Here is a 9,526-nt window from a genome sequence, read left to right on the forward strand (position 1 = left end):
CAAATCCCATTCTTATGTAATATCCCCTTCATACACCTAGAAACCTTATCAGAATGCTGAAGCATTTACCTGATACTCCTTAAGTTAGAAGCAAAAATAGATATGATACACAACTCATCCAAACTACCTTAAATCAAATGAATCGTATCCATTTAATAACAAAGTTAATGACATATGAAGAATTAGGTGACAAAACAAGGAAACTCAGATAATTCTTGTAAATCCCTTTTTATATTCATCCATGCAAAGACTGAATACATGAACTGGTAATACTAAATGAAACTCTAAATAATTCTCATAATCTAGCATCAATCTCCATTTATCTCAGAAAACAACACATGAGAATCAACTAAAAATCTGCACAAGAGGTGGATGTGTGGCCTTCACTGCTAGAGCACAACTCAATAGACAGGAAGGAAAACCATCTACAATCCCTAGTTTCAATAGTAAAACATTGGAACCCTGATGGTATCCCAGAGAAAACTGCCAACACCTTACAATCAATGAAAGAAAGAAAGATATAACAAGAAGTGAATTCCTGGATCTGTTATGCAATTGACATCTATCCACTTGAAATTCAATCTCCTGCAACTAAATAACTTCTTTCTAATCTCTCCCCTCAATTGGTGAATCAAATCTTCAATTAGTTTTGCCTCCAAAAATAATAAAACATCTAAAATATTTGATTGAACAAGCAACTGATTTGATGCCTGATTTGGAACAACAAATTTTTGTTAAAAATGAACTCAAGAAGGGTAAAGACATTTCCAAAATTCATTTTAAGCTTCAACAAACATCAATATATGTTCCCCAACTATTTTTGACATCCCATGATGAATTCGACCCCTTTTACTGAGAGTGCCCTTGAAATTCCAAATCTACCTATCGAGTGTACCAGTGAAGACCTGTGCATAATTTGACCTCAAAAATGGATAGTTTACTTCTTGCCAGTTCCAACAGTATACTGCACTACCTATTTTGGACAAAAAATGCCCCAGATATGGTCATTTGAAGAATAGACTCCTGGATTATGAACAGGGCTTTAAAATTAAACAATTAAAAAATTTAAATTGTTAAAACTATATAAATTTTTTAATTTATTCATATTCTTCATTTGAAAAACTCATTCATTTGAAATCTGAATTTGATTTTATATTTACTTTATCCTTATCCCTCCATTTCTTTCATACCACATGTCAATTTTTTGACTGGCTCACAACATAGGCGGGTCCCACATTTTATTTTCAATTTGAAATATTTCAATTTTTCCTTTGTACTTCTATGTTGGGACATGCTTTCGTTCATATGCCTGAAATATGTTTATTTCTTAATACACTACTTATTTTCCTGTAGCACTGTGAGCACGCAAATTTTGCTTCCCGACCATACGGGCGTCAAATTTCGTAGCACCGTAATACCCAAGGCTTTCTCTTTACGTTCTTATGCTAAAGATTTTGCTTTGCGTTCTTACGCATCGAGCGTAACACCAAGAAAATTTGAGAATCCTTCTACGATCATAAGACTGGGAATAATTTCAAAACTTTTCAGAAATTGGCTCCCGACCACAAGGGGTAAGCGTAACAATGTAAGATCTTTGAAACTTCTCTCCGGTCATACGACTATGTGGACGCATGAGCTGGTCATACCACATGAGGACATGGCCTTAAAAACCAATGCGTCTTTAAGACACTTAAGCATCATGCAACTATCTATTTACATATTAAAACTCACCCCTCCCGCCCCCGCCCCCATGAATATGGGATAAACCAAATGAGCTTTGCTTGCATTAACAATGACCCTGTCTTTGACTGGCGACTGCTCCTCTTGTTTTAGCTATGGCTTCTTATTTTTGAATGTTCTCTTTGGCTTTCCTCAATGCATGAGCACTCTTCCTTTATCCAGCATTTGGCGGCTTCTTCCTTGTGTCTGCTAAGACGGCTGCTGTTATGACTGTAGTTTATATGCTAGCCGACTCTTTTTATATGCTAGTATGTTTTCTTAAAATACTACCTCAACACTCTTCAGATGGCTTCCTTTTTATTATTCCTCTTTTGGCGTGAGCTCTTTTCCCCTATGTGGATCCACCTTCATTCTTCCTATCGATGCTTTTCTTTTTAAAAAATGTGGCTTGGATGTGGGCTGCTTTCTTAACTGCATGGGAACTCTATTGCATTGGAATGCTTGTTTGATGTAATGTGCGGCTACCTTTGACTTCCTTTAAGCTGTCCTTTGCCTCTATTGCCACGTATTCCTCTGTAATGTCATGATCTCCATATTCTATTTGCATAAATGTGTCTCTATAGCTAATGTTCTATCCTCCATATCTCTCAAACACTTCAAATTCAACAAACGAACAAGCATCTTTAGAGTCTTTTCTACTTCTTCAAAATGAGCTTGTGTCCAACTCTTCATAAATGGAAAGTGCTTTGGAATAATGTATTGATCAACCCAGCCCACTATGCAGATATGAACAAATGCAAAATTAATTCCAAAAGCCTTGTGGTTTCTGATGAAGTCCGCACCCTCATCTTGAGTGGTACTGTATGGGTTGAGTCATGGATTGTCTAGAGCTAAAACCCATAAAACCTTTCCATCTCTATCTCTAACATATGTTTTGAATCCACCTATTCTACGTATGCTTCCATTTCTTCTATCCATGCCTACAATGCATTTCCAGATGGGTCAAACTGATAATGGGGTTCGTTCATGAGTTCCCATGCAAAAATGGTGCGATCATCCTTGTATATCACTTTTGTCACTGTATTCATCTTTTTTAACACATCATTAATATGGGCTTTAAAATAGGTCTTGAGGGTTGGATCAAGAAATCATCATTATATTTAAGAGTTAAACCATCCTCCTTCCCTCACTTCACATATTGTGCTTTCCCTCCATAGGCTTCCCATGAGTTGTTCAATATGCTCAAAATCAATCTAATTTTATTCTCCTTGGCTTCACTTACAATAAAGTCTAAAGCCTTGAAGATGTCCTCATTATAAACACTAGGGAATTTTTGAAGGGTTCTCCAACCTCCATTTCGTGAAGCTAATGTTCTTGTACTGCACTTCTTAACATTTGGATGCACAAGTTTTAAAACCCCATTCTTTACATCAGTGAGAAAATTTCATCTTTCAATCGAGAAATTTTTTAAATAAAGAAAAGTCTTGTCATTACTGAGAGGCTCAATTTTGATGAATACCTTTTCCTCGGTTGATCTTGATAATAAGGTCTATCCTTTGATATATTGAATCTCTCCACCTTATTTTTATCACCTTATTAATCTGACAGGATTAGTTGGGCCCCAAACTGGGTTCGGCTAAAAAAACATTTATTTCTGAACAATTGACATGGAAAACTTATCCATCAACCCTCTTGAACTGACTGGAATCAACTTTGATTAAAAGTTCACCATTGAAACTCATTTTCAAACATTTCTGCACCATTGTGAAATCTATGTTAGGAGGCCCGTTGCCTAGCTTTAAAAACTGACATAAACACCTGGTCGGGCTCTGAAATCTAACATATTGATTCTCTATTCCACATATTTTCACCCTGTCAAATCTCATCTCTCAAAAAGTTTAGGGTCAAAAGATATTCACTGTCGAAGTTGCCTTCTCAAAATCACTTGCATGAAAACATGTTAGAAAACCATAAATAACATATGGAATTGGCTTCGAAAACTGGGTAGATGGACACTTGGAGGCACGAAACTTAGGGCATCAATTAACTATCATGAGGAGAGTATGGATCTATTATTTGGGCTCATGATGAACAATAGGACACAAATGGTGATCAGTCAAAGTAGGCTACTTGGATTTGTTGACTAGAAATAATGACAGAAAAGTGATTTTTTTGCAAATGGAATTGACTTGAAAAAGTATGCAAATGGATTCGTCATGACTTGCAAATGGCACACTTAAAGTATTTTTAGAGGACAACATAGTGGTACAATCCATTCAATTTAGGCAATCATAGATCTCAATTTATAACATCATGAACAGGGGTTCCAATCAATCTGCACTTTATGACACCAGTAGAAAGATAGAAATTGTGTTTGTAATCGCATTTGAAAACTGATCAAACGGATTCGTCATAAGCTGAAACTTGAAACATAACAAGTCTTTGACGTTTCTAATGCAACACAATAGGAATTTCAACATTTTGGTCAGCTAGGTCAAAATTATAGCATGTCAAATAGGGCTTTCCATAAATGTGAACTACACAAATGCACAAAACAGTAAATGACCAACTTTGAGCGATTCGAGACCTAGTCAAACAAATTTAAAATGACTCAAAATCTAAAACATAGGTTCTTAGGTACAAAATTTAGATACTCCCAAAGTGGCAAGTCATAAAACATTTCTAGATGTGGGATATTCACTTGCAAACACAACCTTCTATCATTGTTTGACACTTAGGTGAAAATGCAGATTTGGCAATTTCTCAAAATGGGACTTCACAAAATGACTCGAAATGATGATTTAAGTTCATGGAACATTTGGATGGGCTAAATGGAAGGTGTTAGAAACATTATACACGTTAGGGATCTCAAAGATACAGCCAGGTACACATGCATTTATGGGCATTTATGGGGTTTGATTTCTCAATGGTACTCTAAATTTAGACTACAATTTTGAGCGCCAATAGTGGCTCTATTTGGGGATGCATGTCCCTTGTAGGAATGGAAATATTTTAGATCTCTGGGAGAAGTAGATCACACACCTCAACTTCAAAACCTCTCTCGAACAACTTTATTGAAAATAGGAAAACTACCACTAAGATTATGTACACACGATGGCCCCGGGCCACTAAACCTCAAAAAAATTGTTTACCTCTATCATACACCTGATTTTCATTCCTTTCCTCATGAGGTAAACTGAAATTACTTCTACCAATTTCACCAATCAGATTAACATCATGAAACAAATCACTTGGCAAAATAAAATCAACACCTTCACTTTCATAATGCATGTAAAAACATAGCATAACTTTAACCTCTTGCTCATTATGAAAAAGAATATCAGCATGCTCATGAATGTCAACATCAAACTGAAACTAATCTTTACTGACTAATTCATGCATACTGTCTACCAGAAACTCAAAGTCTTCATATTCAGATTCATGGAAAGAATTATATATATCAAGATTTTTCAACTCACCTTGACTTTGCATCTCTTCAAATGTTGCCGACTGAATCTCAAATGAGGAGTTAGATTCATATTCACACATGTCATCCATATTAGAATTTGAAACTAATCCATAATCTTCAAATGTTTCTTCACAGTCAACAAACAGATTAGTCTTCACATTAGAAGGTTCATAATAAAAATCTTTACAAGGTGCACACTGATTTTCAATAATTACTTTGTCTAACACCTTGTCATCCATATCATCAGATGCAGCATCATTATCTTCACTATCATACCTAGAAGAAGAATAATCTAACTTATTATAGTAGTATGATAAAGTATCATCATTAAACTCATTGTCCACTAAATCTGAAGTCTCCATGCCTTCTTCAAACAATAGGTTGATAAATCCATGTAGTGATCCTCTTTAAACATTATGACAAAAAATGAGCTAATTATCCTAAGGATTTTCATCATATAGAGCGTTAGTATATACTTTAAAACCATTATCCATCTTGTCTTCATGGAGACTTTCAGCATGCGAATAAAAATCAGAACTACATGTGGACTCACTTTCTACTCCATCAACGAAGCATGTAGAATATAAATCAAAGTTAATTTCATCTTCTTCATGTAGATGATTCAAATGTCTTGCAGATCTATCATTATTTATCTTAGTAATAGGTGCTGATGCATTAACCTTAGAATAATTCATATACTGATCATCACTGCATTCATTCTCAAGATATTCATCTACAAAATTAGGTAATCCATTCTTATAAACAACCTCTTTATCCTCGTATTGTGTAGACAAATCTTCACAACTTTCAACATCTAGTTGACTTGTATAACTCTACACTAGAAATTTACTTTTAGATTTAGAAATAGAACTCATACCTTTATTGACATAAGAATACTCACTCCAGTCATTGCTTTCTTCTTCCCAGCTTGCATTTGATTCATATGAAGATGAACATACACTATGATTGTCTTCTCCTTGACTCGAGTGAAAACTCTCATCGTCAGCTTCGCATGACACCTCTTGATAATATACTGGATCAACAACTTCATTATCATCAATTTAAAGGTGACTTTCAGCATCTTTGTACTCATATTGAGATGCATATCTTTCAACTTCAACCTTTATAACATTCTCAACATAATGCAATCTCTCAATAAGATAATTCATTGCTTGTGTATCTAATGGATCAAGTGAATCTATCTGATCATCCACTGTTGAAACATTACAAACATATGTGCTGTGTTCCTCTAACTGTGACTAAGATAAATGTGACTAACATTCTTCATCTTGTGTTATCTCTCCATGACATGTCTGATCAACAACATTAAACTCATGATCATAGAGATAACTCTCAGCCTCCTCACTTGCACAAAACTGAGATATAGGTGTAGCAACCTCAAACTTTGAAGTGTTAGTTACATCATCATACATATAATCATCTTGAGAAGAACTTACTATTGTAACTAAACCTTGATTCGTAAAATCAACATAGTGCTGAACCCTATCAAAGTCTAAAAAATGTCTTACTATTGTAACATCATGAACACATGTGTCTTTATTTGCAATAAACTCATTCTTCTCTACACACACATTCTGGTTTGAAATTTTAATCTGATTATTCATTACAGTAGGGGTATTGATAAGCTTATTCGAAATTGAAGAATCAACACCATGTTCAAATTTTCTTTCATGATCATTATACAGGCAATCATTCATAGAAAAATGACCTCTAGTCAATCCATACTTCATATTATTCTCACTATTCCTAGCGGTCATAAAAGCATGATATAATGTCTGTGGTTCTTTATCCCTTAGTAGATAATTCATTTTCTTATCAAATGCATCAAAATATATAGCTAAACACATTTGATCATCAGGTCTATAACTCTCAGGGATTTCATTCACAACTCTTGCAAATCTGATTTTAAATTGAGGGACAAGTTCATTACTTTGAATATGAATCTTCAAGAACTTGTCATAAGAATCAGATATGTTTACCCATTCTCCAAATTGCTCCATGAAGGTGGAATGCAACTCACTCCAAGATGAAATAGATCATGCTGGTAAAAAAGAAAACCAGTCTCTAGCATCTCCTTCCAAGTTTTGAACAAATAGCTTCATGTGCACATCTTCATGAGCAATCTCATAGTCACCCATCAAATCAATAAACAACTCAACATGATGACTAGCTGAAACAAGATGGTTCCCATTAAACTTAGGAAAACTTTTTCTAACATCATTAGGAATGACATTCGGGAAACCATGAATACCATTGAAACATAATGACATACACCACTTGGTAGAAATGGATCTAGGAACATGACTAACTGGCTGCATCTTAGGTGAAATGAATCTTGAAATCCTTAAAAAAAATGAAACTCATTCACCCATAATTCAATTTTTGTAATTTGTAGCTGATCTATACCCTTCTACAAATCTCAACTTCAAACACACTTCACAAACTTAAATACAACTGACTGAAACTTGATCTAATGAAGTGTATGACACCTATTACACTATTCTCCTCCTCTTAGTGCTGAAACTTCACTTGACAGAGAACACATATGTATAACTCACTTTCATAAAAAAAGAATCACATGAAAATATAAAATACCTCAAGTGTTGCTACTAAAAACATTGATATGCTAGTTGGCCTGGTGTTGATCTCAATTCCTCACACCACTCATCATATCCTTTATAGAGTTGCCATCTCCTTGAGGAGAACTAAATGAAATCACAACTGTGGTTCATTTTTTATCATTTCAAAACTTATAACAATAGATCAAATAACACCTTAAAACTTATTAGTCAAGAACATATATATATATATATATCTTTCTTCTTGTTCAAAATTTTGACACAACTTTCAGATCTGCCTATTTCAATTGAAAACTCTTGAAAACATTTATACATAACCGATCTACACTGGTTCAAAGAATCTCTAGAGAGTCGCCACTCACAATTGTGAGAAAGATTTAAAACATAATTCATAACACTATAGATCTAAACTAAATTGTCACTTTGTAGAACATTGCAAAACTTTAAACACCTGGAAGAGAGAAAACCCTTTAAAATAATTTTGACTCTAAATTTTCAGCAGTACTATGAAAACCACAACTGGCTAAATTGACTAGAAATAAAACTTAGTAACACAATCTATATTCAACCTTGAAATTACTGCTACAGATGGATAAAAACTTACTGGGGTGCATGAAACTTCAGCAAGGAAATAAGAAACACCTCTTGCTATATATTTTTTGTATCCAATGTATTTCATGCCAGAGATTTTAGCTTATTCTGTATGCAACTGCCCAGCAGAGTTGCCATTTTGTTGGCTCCTGATTTAACAGTTTTACAAAAAACAAAGAAACTAGACAAATGCATCTAAGGCTAGATAATTCCTATAATGAATACACTTGACTACAGTCTTCAGCCAACTATAAGGCTTGACCCTTCTTCACTTTAGGCTCTGCAAGACCTAGGTGGGTTAACCTTCAGATTCTGAGATATGGTACTCATGCACTTTAAACATAAATATGAAACTATTTACTGTAGATGAAAACCCCTCTATCTCCTAATAACTCATGTAATAACACAGATCTATAGTAGAAAATTGCAAATCCCATGGTATTCACAAGTTGAGTGAGGGTTAATTCTTTTTAGTGCACTATAAAAATGTGAAATACTGAATTTATTTTGAATAAAAGATTTTTTGGAAATGACATTCATATCAGCTTGCATCTGATTCAGTGATCAGTGCCTTATCCATTAAAACATAGAGTCGTTACCAGCAAGATGACCTAACTTGTTTGCATTATAATCAAGTTTATCAACTAAAAACCCCAAATCCCATTCTTATGCAATATCCCATTCATACACCTAGAAACACTATCAGAACGCTGAAGCATTTACCTAACTCACTTGAGTCAGAAACAACAATAGATCTGATACACAACTCATCTAAGCTACCTTAAATCAAATGAACCGTATCCATTCAATCACAAAGTTAATGAAATATGAAGAATTAGGAGACAGAACAAGGAAACTCAAATAATTCTTGTAAATCCCTTTTTAATATTCATCCATGGAAATACTGAATACGTGAACTGGTAATACTAAATGAAACTCTAAATAATTCACATAAACTAGCATCAATCTCCATTTATCTCAGAAAACAACACATGAGAATCAATTGAAAATCTACACAAGAGGTGGATGTGTGGCCTCCACTGCTAGAGCACAGCTCAATAGATAGGATGCCAAACCATCTACAATCCCTGGTTTCAACAGTAAAACACTAGAACCCTAATGGTATTACCCAGAGGAAACTGCCGACACCTTACAATCAATGAAAGAAAGAAAGATATAGTAAGAA

At 34.4% G+C, this 9,526-nt stretch overlaps 1 pseudogene; it reads right to left on the bottom strand.

The window, feature by feature from the left end:
- Positions 1 to 2,164: 2,164 nt before the first annotated feature.
- Positions 2,165 to 5,511, bottom strand: LOC149547140 (mannan endo-1,4-beta-mannosidase 8-like; annotated as a pseudogene).
- Between the last annotated feature and the right edge of the window lie 4,015 nt (positions 5,512 to 9,526).

This window comes from Cupressus sempervirens, chromosome 7 (genome assembly GCF_028749045.1).
Source record: "Cupressus sempervirens isolate cs-2001-9-10 chromosome 7, ASM2874904v1, whole genome shotgun sequence".
NCBI classification, from domain to species: Eukaryota; Viridiplantae; Streptophyta; class Pinopsida; order Cupressales; family Cupressaceae; genus Cupressus; species Cupressus sempervirens.